The sequence below is a fragment of the Triticum urartu genome, chromosome 2, assembly GCF_003073215.2.
Source record: "Triticum urartu cultivar G1812 chromosome 2, Tu2.1, whole genome shotgun sequence".
In the NCBI taxonomy this organism is placed as follows: Eukaryota; Viridiplantae; Streptophyta; class Magnoliopsida; order Poales; family Poaceae; genus Triticum; species Triticum urartu.
The window spans coordinates 209,060,276-209,073,721 of record NC_053023.1 but is presented as its reverse complement, the minus strand read 5'-3'; the positions used below and the strand labels follow the sequence as shown (position 1 = coordinate 209,073,721).

The following is a 13,446-nucleotide window of genomic DNA, read 5'->3' as shown; positions in this document are numbered from 1 at the left end:
TTAATTAATGTATATTTGCATGAGATTTTGTACCGCTTCACGTTCCTAATTACCAAGTATTAAATGCTCCTTAGATATGTAAAATGTTGTATTAGTTATGTCAGGCGGGCGTGCTCTTGGTTTGAGAAGGAATCAATAGATCTTCGTGTCAGGATCAAATCTAATTTGGTCTTCCCTCCGTTTAGATGGACTATAACTTGTATTCATGCATCTTTAAATGTGTAATATTGTGAAGTGACCTTGTCAAGGTTGTGCCTCAGGCAACTTCACATTTCATGATACTACTAAAACCTGATCAGTAAAACTGGGTATGCATTCCCTCAGCAGATAACCATTTGTCATTAATTCCATTCAATGTTTCACCTTAACTTGGGATGCTTCTCTCTTGCCAAGTGATATATCATATTCTTATGTAGCTTATACTACAATTTCAAATCTTACTGTTTAATATTTAATATTGAATTTTGGGGTCCTACTATGGCATGAAATGTTTGAGACCTAATTATCCTTATGATGACAACCATAAGCATGTTTCTAAGGACCTAATTGAACTTTGTAGTATAGGTTTTCTTAGTATTTTTTGAACATTCCTGCACTTGTTTCTAGAGCCCTTTTTTATTATTGCAATGCCATCCAAACTTGTATCCAATTTCATGCAAACCCTATTTGTTGTTGCAAATACTATTTACGTGAACGTTCCGAAGACCAAGAAGACCTACTGCAAAAACAAGGAGTGCAAGAAGCACACACTTCACAAGGTCACTCAGTACCAGAAGGGTAAGGATAGTCTGTCTGCCCAGGGAAAGCGTCGTTATGACAGCTGTTAGGGAACGCAGTATTTCAAAAAAATTTACCTACAAACACGCAAGATCTAACTAGGAGATGCATAGCAATGAGAGGGGAGAGTGTGTCTACGTACCCTCGTAGACCGAAAGCGGAAGCGTTTAGTAACGCAGTTGATGTAGTCGAACGTTTTCGCGATCCAACCGATCCAAGTACCGAACGCACGGCACCTCCGCGATCTGCACACGTTCAGCTCTATGACGTCCCTTGTACTCTTGATCCAGCTGAGGCCGAGGGAGAGTTTCGTCAGCACGACGGCGTGATGACGGTGATGATGAAGTTACCGACGCAGGGCTTCGCCTAAGCACTACAACGATATGACCGAGGTGGAATTCTGTGGAGGGGGGCACCGCACACTGCTAAACAATTAACTTATGTGTTCTAGGGTGCCCCTGCCCCCGTATATGAAGGAGCAAGAGGGAGGCTGGCCGGCCCTATAGGGGCGCGCCCCAAGTAGGATTCCTACTAGGAATCGGAATCCTATTCCTAGTAGGTTTCCAACAAGGAAGAGAGGGGGAAGGAAGGAGAGGGAGAAGGAAGGAGAGGGGGGCGCCACCCCCTCCTAGTCCAATTTGGACTCCTTAATGGGGGGGCATGCTGCCAGCCCTAGGCCCTCTCCTCTCCCTCACACAAGGCCCATGTTGGCCCATTAGTTCCCTCGGGGGTTCCGATAACCCCCCGGCACTCCGATATTTCTCTTGTGACCCCCGGAACTCATACGGTGTCCGAATAACATCGTCCAATATATCAATCTTTACGTATCGACCATTTCAAGACTCCTCGTCATGTCCATGATCACATCCGGGACTTCGAACTACCTTCGGTACATCAAAACACATAAACTCGAAATACTGATCGTCATCGAACGTTAAGTGTGCGGACCCTATGGGTTCGAGAACTATGTACACATGGCCGAGACTCACTTCCGGTCAATAACCAATACCGGAACCTGGATGCCCATATTGGTTCCTACATATTCTACGAAGATCTTTATCGGTCAAATCGCATAACAATGTACGTTGTTCCCTTTGTCATCGATATGTTACTTTCCCGAGATTCGATCATCGGTATCTCAATACCTAGTTCAATCTCGTTACTGGAAAGTCCCTTTACTCGTTCCATAATGCATCATCCCGTAACTAACTCATTAGTCACATTGCTTGCCAGGCTTATAGTGATGTGCATTACCGAGAGAGCCTAGAGATACCTCTCTGACAATCGGAGTGACAAATCCTAATCTCGATCTATGCCAACTCAACAAACACCATCGGAGACACCTGTAGAGCATATTTATAATCACCCAGTTATGTTGTGACATTTGATAGCACACTAAGTGTTCCTCCGGTATTCGAGAGTTGCATAATCTCATAGTCATAGGAACATGTATAAGTTATGGAGAAAGAAATAGCAATAAACTAAACGATCATAGTGCTAAGCTAACGGATGGGTCAAGTTCAATTGATCATATTACTTAAGAACTCCCACTTAGATAGACGTCCCTCTAATCATCTTAGTGATCGCGTGATCCATATCAACTAAACCATGTCCGATCATCACGTGAGATGGAGTAGCTTTCAATGGTGAACATCACTATGTTGATCATATCTACTATATGATTCACGCTCGACCTTTCGGTCTCAGTGTTCCGAGGCCATATCTGCATATGCTAGGAAAGTTTAACCCGAGTATTTTGCGTGTGCAAAACTGGCTTGCACCCGTTGTATGTGAACGTAGAGCTTATCACACCCAGGGAGAACACTTGTACCTTGGAATTTAGTGAGAGATCATCTTATAATGCTACCGTTGAACTAAGAAAAATAAGATGTAGAAAGGATAAACATCACATGCAATAAAATAAGTGATATGATATGGCCATCATCATCTTGTGCCTTTTGATCTCCATCTCCAAAGCACCATCATGATCACCATCGTCACCGGCTTGACACCTTGATCTCCATCGAAGCATCGTTGTTGTCTCGCCAACTATTGTCTCCACGACTATCGCTACCGCTTAGTGATAAAGTAAAGCAATTACATGGTGATTGCATTTCATACAATAAAGCGACAACCATATGGCTCCTGCCAGCTGCCGATAAGTGTGTTACAAAACATGATTATCTCATACAGCAATTTATATAATCACGTCTTGACCATATCACATCACAACATGCCCTGCGAAAACAAGTTAGATGTCCTCTACTTTGTTGTTACAAGTTTTACGTGGTTGCTATGGGCTTAGCAAGAACCGTTCCTACCTACGGCATAAAAACAACAACATGGTGTAGTGATTGCTTTTTGATATTTAGAAAGAACGTTGTTCATTGAATCCGATTCAACTAAAGTTAGAGAAACAGACACCCGCCAGCCACCTATGTGCAAAGCACGTTGGTAGAACCAGTCTCATGAACGCGGTCATGTAATGTCGGTCCGGGCCACTTCATCCAACAATACCACTGAATCAAGAAACAACAAGTGACGGCAAGAAATATGTATATATCCATGCCCACAACTCCTTTGTGTTCTACTCGTGCATATAACATCTACGCATAGACCTGGCTCGCATGCCACTATTGGGGAATGCGGTATTTCAAAAAAAATTACCTACGAACATGCAAGATCTATATAGCAGATGCATAGCAACGAGAGGGGAGAGTGTGTCTACGTACCCTCGTAGACCGAAAGCGGAAGTGTTTAGTAACACGATTCATGTAGTCGAACGTCTTCGTGATCCAACCGATCCAAGTACCGAACGCACGGCACCTCCGCGATCTGCACACCTTCAGCTCGGTGACGTCCCTCGTACTCTTGAATCAGTTATGGCCGAGGCAGAGTTTCGTCAGCACGATGGCGTGATGATGGTGATGATTAAGTTACCGACGTAGGGCTTCGCCTAAGCACCACAACGATATGACCGAGGTGGAATTCTGTGGAGGGGGGCACCGCACACGGCTAAACAATCAACTTGAGTGTGCTAGGGTGCCCCTTGCCCCCGTTTATAAAGGAGCAAGGGGGAGGCTGGCCGGCCCTATAGGGGCGTGCCCCAAGTAGGATTCCTACTAGGAATGGGAATCCTATTCCAAGTAGGTTTCCAACAAGGAAGAGAGGGGGAAGGAAGGAGAGGGGGGGCGCCGCCCCTCCTAGTCAAATTCGGACTCCTCAAGGGGGGCGGCAAGCCCTAGGTCCTCTCCTCTCTCTCTCACAAGGCCCATGTTGGCCCATTAGTTCCCCCGGGGGTTCCGAAAACCCCCCGACACTCTGATATTTTTCCGGTGACCCCCGGAACTCATCTGGTGTCCGAATAACATCGTCCAATATATCAATCTTTATGTCTCAACCAATTCGAGACTCGTCGTCATGTCTATGATCACATCCAGAACTCTGAACTACCATCGGTACATCAAAACACATAAACTCATAATACCGATCGTCATCGAACATTAAGCGTGCGAACCATACGGGTTTGAGAACTATGTAGACATGGACGATACTCACTTCCAGTCAATACCCAATAGCGGAACCTGGATGCCCATATTGGTTCCTACATATTCTACGAAGATCTTTATCGGTCAAACCGCATAACAATATACGTTGTTCCCTTTGTCATCGGTATGTTACTTGCCCAAGATTCGATCGTCGGTATCTCAATACCTAGTTCAATCTCGTTACCGGCAAGTCTCTTTACTCATTCCGTAATGCATCATCTCGTAACTAACTCATTAGTCACATTGCTTGCCAGGCTTATAGTGATGTGCATTACCGAGAGGGCCCAAAGATACCTCTCCGACAATCGGAGTGACAAATCCTAATCTCGATCTATGCCAACTCAACAAACACCATCAAAGACACCTGTAGAGCATATTTATAATCACCCAGTTATGTTGAGATGTTTGATAACACACTAAGTGTTCCTCGGTTATTCAGGAGTTGCATAATCTCATAGTCATAGGAACATGTATAAGTTATGGAGAAAGCAATAGTAATAAACTAAATGATCATAGTGCTAAGCCAACGGATGGGTCAAGTCAATCACATCATTATCTAATGATGTGATCTCGTTCATCAAATGACAACTCTTGTCCATGGCTAGGAAACTTAACCATCTTTGATTAACGAGCTAGTCAAGTAGAGGCATACTAGTGACACTCTATTTGTCTATGTATTCACATATGTACTAAGTTTCCGGTTAATACAATTCTAGCATGAATAATAAACATTTATCATGATATAAGGAAATATAAATAACAACTTTATTATTGCCTCTAGGGCATATTTCCTTCAACAGCAAGCAGTCAGGATATTGTGGTTAGACCAAGCCTGTTTTCCACAAGAAGGTATGGCGGCATCGTTGCTTTTGATTGTCTATCGACCTGCCAACACGATATATATAGTTCAGTATAGTTTATCTGATTTGTCGACCAATTCACCGCCATGGTACTTATGGTGTGTTGTGTAGTGTATTTGTCTGATAAAGATTAGAAGCATCTGTGCAATGCTAATGTTGTGACGTTTTTTAGGCAAAACCCAGCAAGAATATTGTGCTAAAGCTGCAATGCCAGTGCTGCAAGAACTACTCCCAGCGTGTCATCAAGGTTTGTTCCTTTTATCTTGAAAAATGAACATTTTTCTTTTTATTTTGTTGTGCCTGCTCATTCGTTATTATTCCTCTATCTACGTAGAGGTGCAAGCATTTTGAGATCGATGGAGACAAGTAGGGCAAGGGGACATCTCTTTTCTAGATTGCTTTCCCCTATCTGGGGTGGTGGTGCTCAAGAGCTATTACTACTTGTGTTAAGAGTTTGCTGTTAGGAGTTAAACTAATTAGAGACCTTGTCATGTATCCAAACTCCTGTATCTGACATTTAAGCAAGAGGTGAATTTGTTTAAGTGAAGTTTTGTAGCTTGAATCCTCTTTCATTCCGTATAATGGCTTTATTTTAACGTCATGGAGTTGATTGACATGGTAATTTGAGCTTTCCTGATGATTTTTGGCATATGATATCTGTTCTCAGTGACCGTTGGGTTAATTGTGAAGGGTTATTCCTACCCGACGTGTCTAGTTGCGGGTAATTAGAGCTAGGGAATGTAGGTTTCATGGGGATTTGAAATCAAGAAGGAATTAGTGAGTCCCGTCTTGAAATTCTATCATAACTTTCTTCCATTTCTTATTTAGTCATTCCCATGAATTAAAAGGGATTTTTTTTGGAAAAGGGGGACGACCCCAGCCTCTGCATCAGAACGATGCATACGGCCACCTTTATTACTAAGCAAAACAGTTCGACAGAGGTCTTAAAGTCTCCAAAAAAAGAACAAGAAGATGATCACAAAGAGCTAAAAAAATGAAGCCAAAACCGGCTGGCAAAATAAAGATAGGAAACTAATTGCCTATCCTATTACATGACCGCCATCCAAACCGGTTGAAAATAGCCCGTGCTACCATCTCCCATCGGATAGATCCAGTAATCAAACGCTCCCTGGCATCCGACGGAGTGAGTAGCGACCACATACGGATCAACGTAGTGGCTCGGAAGATAACCTGCAAAAAATGAGTATTTGTTGTTCTGTTAAAGACAAGATCATTTCTGCAATTCTAGATAGCCCATAATAAAGCACATACTCCTACACGAATGTGTCTCGCTGTTTCGGGCACTATCCCATCAAGCCACGTCCCAAATAACGTGTTGATATTATTCGGAGGAGTAATACTAAAGGCTATGTGAATTGTCCGCCATAATTTTTTTGCCCATGGGCAGTCAAGAAAGAGGTGTTGATGGATTCATCCCGATCACAAAAACTACATCTAGTAGACTCAGTCCAGTTGCATTTTACCAAGTTATCCTTAGTTAAAATGACTTGTTTGTGTACAAACCACATAATAACTGTAACTCTCAAAGGTACTCTGACATGCCAAAAACATGTTTCGAAGTAGGAATAGAGCTAGAATTAATAACATCCAGATACATGGATTTAACCGTAAACTCTCCATTCCTAGTTAGCTTCCAACACAACTGATCAGGTCATTGAGAAAGTTGTACATCCATCAGTCTTCTCACAAGATAGAGCCAAGCTTCCCAACGGTTTACGACTAGAGCTCTCATGAAGTGACTATTAAGAGGCGTGGACTGAAACGCTGTCTCAACGGACGCGTCTCTCCATTGAATAATGCTACAAAGAGAAGGATATTGAAGCGTGAGGGGCGAGTCCCCTAGCCATGTATCCTCCCAGAATCTCATAGAAGTACCGTTACCGATCACAAACTTTGTCCGATTGAAAAAAATTGATTTAACTCTCATCAGTCCTTTCCAGAAAAGCGAATCCATCGGCCTCACAATCACCTGAGATGAAGTTTTGGAATGAAGGTATTTATTATGTAGAATCTGTGCCCATGTAGCCTCTGTCTCACCAGATAGCTTATACAGCCATTTGCTGAGAAGACATATGTTCTTCACCTCAAGATTTTCGAGACCTAGACCCCCTTGGTCTTTCAATTGACAAATAATATCCCATTTAGCGAGTCTATACTTTCGCTTCAGATCATCACTCTGCCAGAACAAACGAGACCGATAGAAATCTAGTCTTTTCCGAACTCCAACCGGTACCTCGAAAAAAGACAAGAGAAACATAGGCATACTCATGAGAACCGAATTAATGAGAATTAAACGGCCTCCATATGACATGAGTTTGCCCTTCCAGAAACTAAGTTTCTTCTCAAATCGATCCTCAAGTCCTCAATGCACTTCCATTCTCTGTTTGTTAGCTTACGATGGTGAATTGGTATTCCCAAATAAGTGAAAGGTAGATCCCCCAATTCACACCCGAACAATTCCTTATAGGCCTCTTGTTCCTCATTGGCTCTTCCAAAACAAAACAATTGGCTCTTTTGGAAATTAATCTTTAGTCCGGTCAATTGTTCGAATAAGCATAAGACGAGCTTCATGTTTCTCGCTTTTGCCAAGTCATGCTCCATGAAGATGATAGTATCATCGGCGTACTGTAGGACAGACACACCTCCATCCACTAGATGAGGTACCAGACTTCCTACTTGACCAGCATCCTTAGCCCTTCCTATTAGAATCGTCAACATGTCAACCACAATGTTGAACAGAATAGGTGACACGGATCTCCTTGTCTCAAGCCCTTATGTGTTTGGAAGCAATGACCTATGTCGTCATTTACTTTGATTTCAACACTTCCTTTTTGCGTGAAAGATTCTACTTGTTGTCTCCAGGTTGGATCAAATCCTTTCATACGCAAAGCTTGTTGAAGAAATGGCCATTTAACTTTGTCGTACGCTTTTTCGAAATCTACTTTGAAAACAACCCCATCTAGTTTTTTCATGTGAATTTCATGGAGCGTTTCATGAAGGACCACAACCCCTTCTAGGATGTTTCTGTCCGGCATGAAAGCAGTTTGGGACGGCTGCACCACAGAGTGCGCAATCTGCATGAGTCTATTAGTCCCAACCTTGGTGAAAATTTTGAAACTTACGTTAAGAAGACAGATCGGCCTGAACTGCTCAATTCTCACGGCCTTTGTTTTCTTAGCTAGCAAAGTAATCGTTCCAAAATTTAGGTGAAACAACTGAAGCTGTCCAGAGAATAAATCATGGAACATCAGTAACAAATCCCCTTTAATAATATGCCAGCATTTTTTATAAAACTCCGCTGGAAATCCATTCGGGCCCGGAGCTTTATTATTCTTCATCCGCGAAATAGCTTCAAACACCTCTTTCTCTGAAAACGGGGCAGTCAAAAGATCATTTTCATCTACAGAAAGTTGAGTAACATCCACAATCCTCGACTCATCCAGGGACACGAAATTATCCTCCAGAGGCCCAAAAGGATGCTTGTAGTAGTTGGTTATGTATAATTTTAGGTTTTCTTGTCCTAAAATCGCCCCCTCATCTTGCTCAAGATGAAATATTCTTTTCTTTCTATGCTTTCCATTGGCGATCATGTGAAAAAATTGAGTGCTGGCGTCCCCTTTGACAACTTTGCGAACCTTGGCCTGCAATGCCCACTTAAATTCCTCCTCTCGTAGGAGTTCTTTCAATCGCATCTCCGCATCTACTTTAGCATGAAGTTCCATGGTTTCTAGAATTGTGGATTCGGCTTTTACATCTAAGGCTTGAATAAGGGTAAGGATCCTTTCCTTTTCAACCTTATATATCCCACTGAGATGCTTAGCTCACCCACGTCAGAAACTTCGCAAGTGCCTGATCTTATTCTGCCATCTCTCAACAGAAGACCTTCCTCCCGCATATTTAGCCCATTACCTGGCTATTAGCTCGAAAAAACCTTCTCTTTCAAACCACGCCCATTCAAAAGAGAATGTATTTTTATTCCCCACATGCGTTGCCTCACCCGAGTCAACCAGTAGAGGGGTTTGGTCTGAGATTCCGCGTGATAACGCCTGGAATGTTACCAGAGGGAACTTCTGCTCCCAGTCAACACTCGTGAGGACACGATCGAGCTTCTCAAACATAGGAGTTGGCAAAGTATTAGCCCAAGTATTTTCTACCCGAAAGCTCTATCTATGTCAGATCCAAGCTTTCTATAATGGTATTAAACATGAACGACCACCTGCCGTCAAAATTATCATTGTTCTTTTTCTCTCTCCTTCTAATAATATTGAAGTCACCTCCAACTAAGATTGGAAGCTGCTCAGAACCACAAATACAGACAAGATCTGCCAAGAAATCTGGTTTGAGTTCTGGCTGCGTGGCCCCATATACCACCACCAGTGCCCAATTAAACCCATCAGCTTTCGACCTAATCAGAAACTTGACGGCGAAATCTCCCATCGCCACACTTCGGACTCCCAACGTCTCGCATCTAACCCCAAGTAAGATCCCACCTGATCTTCCTCTCAGGGGAAGGCAGTGCCAATCAAAATCGACACCTCCCGATAAAGTAGTTAGGAACTATGGCGAGAAATCACCCCTTCAAGTTTCAGAAAGGGCGATAAAGTCCAACCCATGTTCGATAGAAGCATCCGCTAGAAATCTTATTTTAGCCAAGTCTTTCAGACCTCTGCTATTCCAAAAAAGTCCTCTCATAATTCATCATGAAATTTTTTGGTTGTACGGTGCTACCTCTTGAGCACTGCGTTGGTTTTCCCTGAAGAGGAAGGGATGATGCAGCAAAGTAGCATAAGTATTTCCCTCAGTTTTTGAGAACCAAGGTATCAATCCAGCAGGAGGCTACACGCCAATCCCTTGTACCAACACAAAACAAATAAATCCTCGCAACCAACGCGATAAGGGGTTGTCAATCCCTACACGGCCACTTACGAGAGTGAGATCTGATAGATATGATAAGATAATATTTTTGGTATTTTTATGATAAAGATGCAAAGTAAAATAAAAGCAAAGGAAATAACTAAGTATTGGGAGATTAATATAATGAAGATAGACCCGGGGGCCATAGGTTTCACTAGTGGCTTCTCTCGCGAGCATAAGTATTCTACGGTGGGTGAATAAATTACTGTTGAGCAATTGACAGAATTGAGAATAGTTATGAGAATATCTAGGTATGATCATGTATATAGGCATCATGACCGAGACAAGTAGACCGACTCCTGCCTGCATCTACTACTATTACTCCACTCATCGACCGCTATCCAACATGCATCTAGAGTATTAAGTTAATGAAAACAGAGTAACGCCTTAAGCAAGATGACATGATGTAGAGGGATAAACTCATGCAATATGATGAAAACCCCATCTTGTTATCCTCGATGGCAACAATACAATACGTGCCTTGGTGCCCCTACTGTCACTGGGAAAGGACACCACAAGATTGAACCCAAAGCTAAGCACTTCTCCCATTGCAAGAAAGATCAATCTAGTAGGCCAAACCAAACTGATAATTCGAAGAGACTTGCAAAGATAACCAATCATACATAAAATAATTCAGAGAAGATTCAAATATTGTTCATAGATAGACTTGATCATAAACCCACAATTCATCGGTCTCAACAAACACACCACAAAAAGAAGATTACATTGAATAGTTCTCCACAAGAGAGGGGGGACATTGTATTGAGATCCAAAAAGAGAGAAGAAGCCATCTAGCTACTAACTATGGACATGTAGATCTGAGGTGAACTACTCACACTTCATCGGAGGGGCTATGGTGTTGATGTAGAAGCCCTCCATGATCGATGCCCCCTCCGGCGGAGCTCCGGAACAGGCCCCAAGATGGGATCTCGTGGATACAGAAAGTTACGGCAGTGGAATTAGGGTTTTGGCTCCGTATCTGATCGTTTGGGGGTACGTAGGTATATATAGGAGGAAGGAGTACGTCGGTGGAGCAACAGGGGGCCCACGAGTGTGGAGGGCGTGCCTGGGGGTAGGCGCGCCCCCTACCTCGTGGCCTCCTCTTTTGTGTCTTGACGTAGGGTCCAAGTCTCCTGGGTCTTGTTCGTTGAGAAAATCACGTTCACGAAGGTTTAATTCCTCTTGGACTCCGTTTGATATTCCTTTTCTTCGAAACCCTAAAACAGGCAAAAAACAGCAATTCTGGGCTGGGCCTCCGGTTAATAGGTTAGTCCGAAAAATAATATAAAAGTGGATAATAAAGCCCAATAATGTCCAAAACAATAGATAATATAGCATGGAGCAATCAAAAATTATAGATACGTTGGAGACGTATCAAGCATCCCCAAGCTTAATTCATGCTCGTCCTCGAGTAGGTAAATGATAGAAACAGAATTTTTGATGCGGAGTGCTACTTGCCATAATTTTAATGTAATTCTTCTTAATTGTGGTATGAATATTCAGATCCGAAAGATTCAAGACAAAATTTCATATTGACATAAAAATAATAATACTTCAAGCATACTAACTAAGCAATTATGTCTTCTCAAAATAACATGGCCAAAGAAAGTTCATCCCTACAAAATCATATAGTTTAGTCATGCTCCATTTTCGTCACACAAGAATGCTGTCATCATGCACAACCCCGATGACAAGCCAAGCAATTGTTTCATACTTTACTAATCTCAAACCTATAAACTTTCGCGCAATATATGAGCGCGAGCCATGGACATAGCACTGTGGGTGGAATAGAATATAATGAGGGGAGTTATGTGGAGAAGACAAAAAGGAGAAAGTCTCACATCAACGAGGCTAATCAATGGTCTATGGAGATGCCCACTGATTGATGTTAATGCAAGGAGTAGGGATTGCCATGCAACGGATGCACTAGAGCTATAAATGTATGAAAGCTCAACAAAAGAAACTAAGTGGGTGTGCATCCAACTTGCTTGCTCACGAAGACCTAGGGCACTTGAGGAGGCCCATTGTTGGAATATACAAGCCAAGTTCTATAATGAAAATTCCCACTAGTATATGAAAGCGACAAAACAAGAGACTCTCTATCATAAAGATTATGGTGCTACTTTGAAGCACAAGTGTGGCAAAGGATAGTAACATTGTCCCTTCTCTCTTTTTCTCTCATTTTTTTGGGCCTTCTCTTTTTTATGGCCTTTCTCTTTTTTTAATTCCTCACTTAGGACAATGCTCTAGAAAATGATGATCATCACACTTCTATTTATTTACAACTCAATGATTACAACTCGATACTAGAACAAAAGATGACTCTATATGAATGCCTCCGGCGGTGTACCGGGATATGCAATGGACCAAGAGTGACATGTATGAAAGAATTATGAACGGTGGCTTTGCCACAAATAATATGTCAACTACATGAGCATGCTAAGCAATATGACAATAATGAATGTGTCATGATAAACAGAATGGTGGAAAGTTGCATGGCAATATATCTCGGAATGGCTATGGAAATGCCATAATAGGTAGGTATGGTGGCTGTTTTGAGGAAGATATAAGGAGGTTTGTGTGTGAAAGAGTGTATCATATCACGGGGTTTGGATGCACTGGCGAAGTTTGCGCCAACTCTCAATGTGAGAAAGGGCAATGCACGGTACCGAAGAGGCTAGCAAGGATGGAAGGGTGAGAGTGTGTATAATCCATGGACTCGACATTAGTCATAAAGAACTCACATACTTATTGCAAAAATCTACAAGTCATCAAAAACCTCGGCACTACGTGCATGCTCCTAGGGGGATAGATTGGTAGGAAAAGACCATCGCTCGTCCCCGACCGCCACTCATAAGGAGGACAATCAAATAACTTGTCACGCCCTCGATGCGGCTATATCTCCCACGTGTCGAAGCACGACTTAGAGGCATAACCGCATTGAAAGCAATGTCGCAAGTGAGGTAATCTTCACACAACCCAAGTAATACAATATGGGAAAAAGAGATTCATAGTTGGCTTACACTCGCCACTTCACACAATTACATGAATAAAGCATTACATCATCCAAATACAATCAAGGTCCATCTACGGAACCAAAATAAAAGAAGAACCCCAAATGCGACAAAGGTCCCCGATCGACCCCAACTAGTCTCCACTACTGATCAACTAGAACGAAACAACACAAAGGACAAGATCTTCAACGAGCTCCTCCTGAGCTAGGTTGCATCATCTACACGGACTCATCGGCACCTGCAAACTGGTTTTGGAAGAATCTGTGAGTCACGGGGACTCAGCAATCTCGCACCCTCGCGATCAAGACTATT

General features: G+C 42.6%; 1 non-coding gene and 1 pseudogene across 1 annotated transcript; both read left to right on the top strand.

The window, feature by feature from the left end:
- The first annotated feature begins 470 nt into the window (after positions 1-470).
- LOC125541864 lies at positions 471-542 on the top strand. Its single transcript, XR_007297704.1, has one exon. It is a non-coding gene; the product is annotated as a small nucleolar RNA R66 (small nucleolar RNA).
- Positions 543-626: 84 nt separating this feature from the next.
- On the top strand, positions 627-5,579 carry LOC125535789 (annotated as a pseudogene).
- Positions 5,580-13,446: the final 7,867 nt, after the last annotated feature.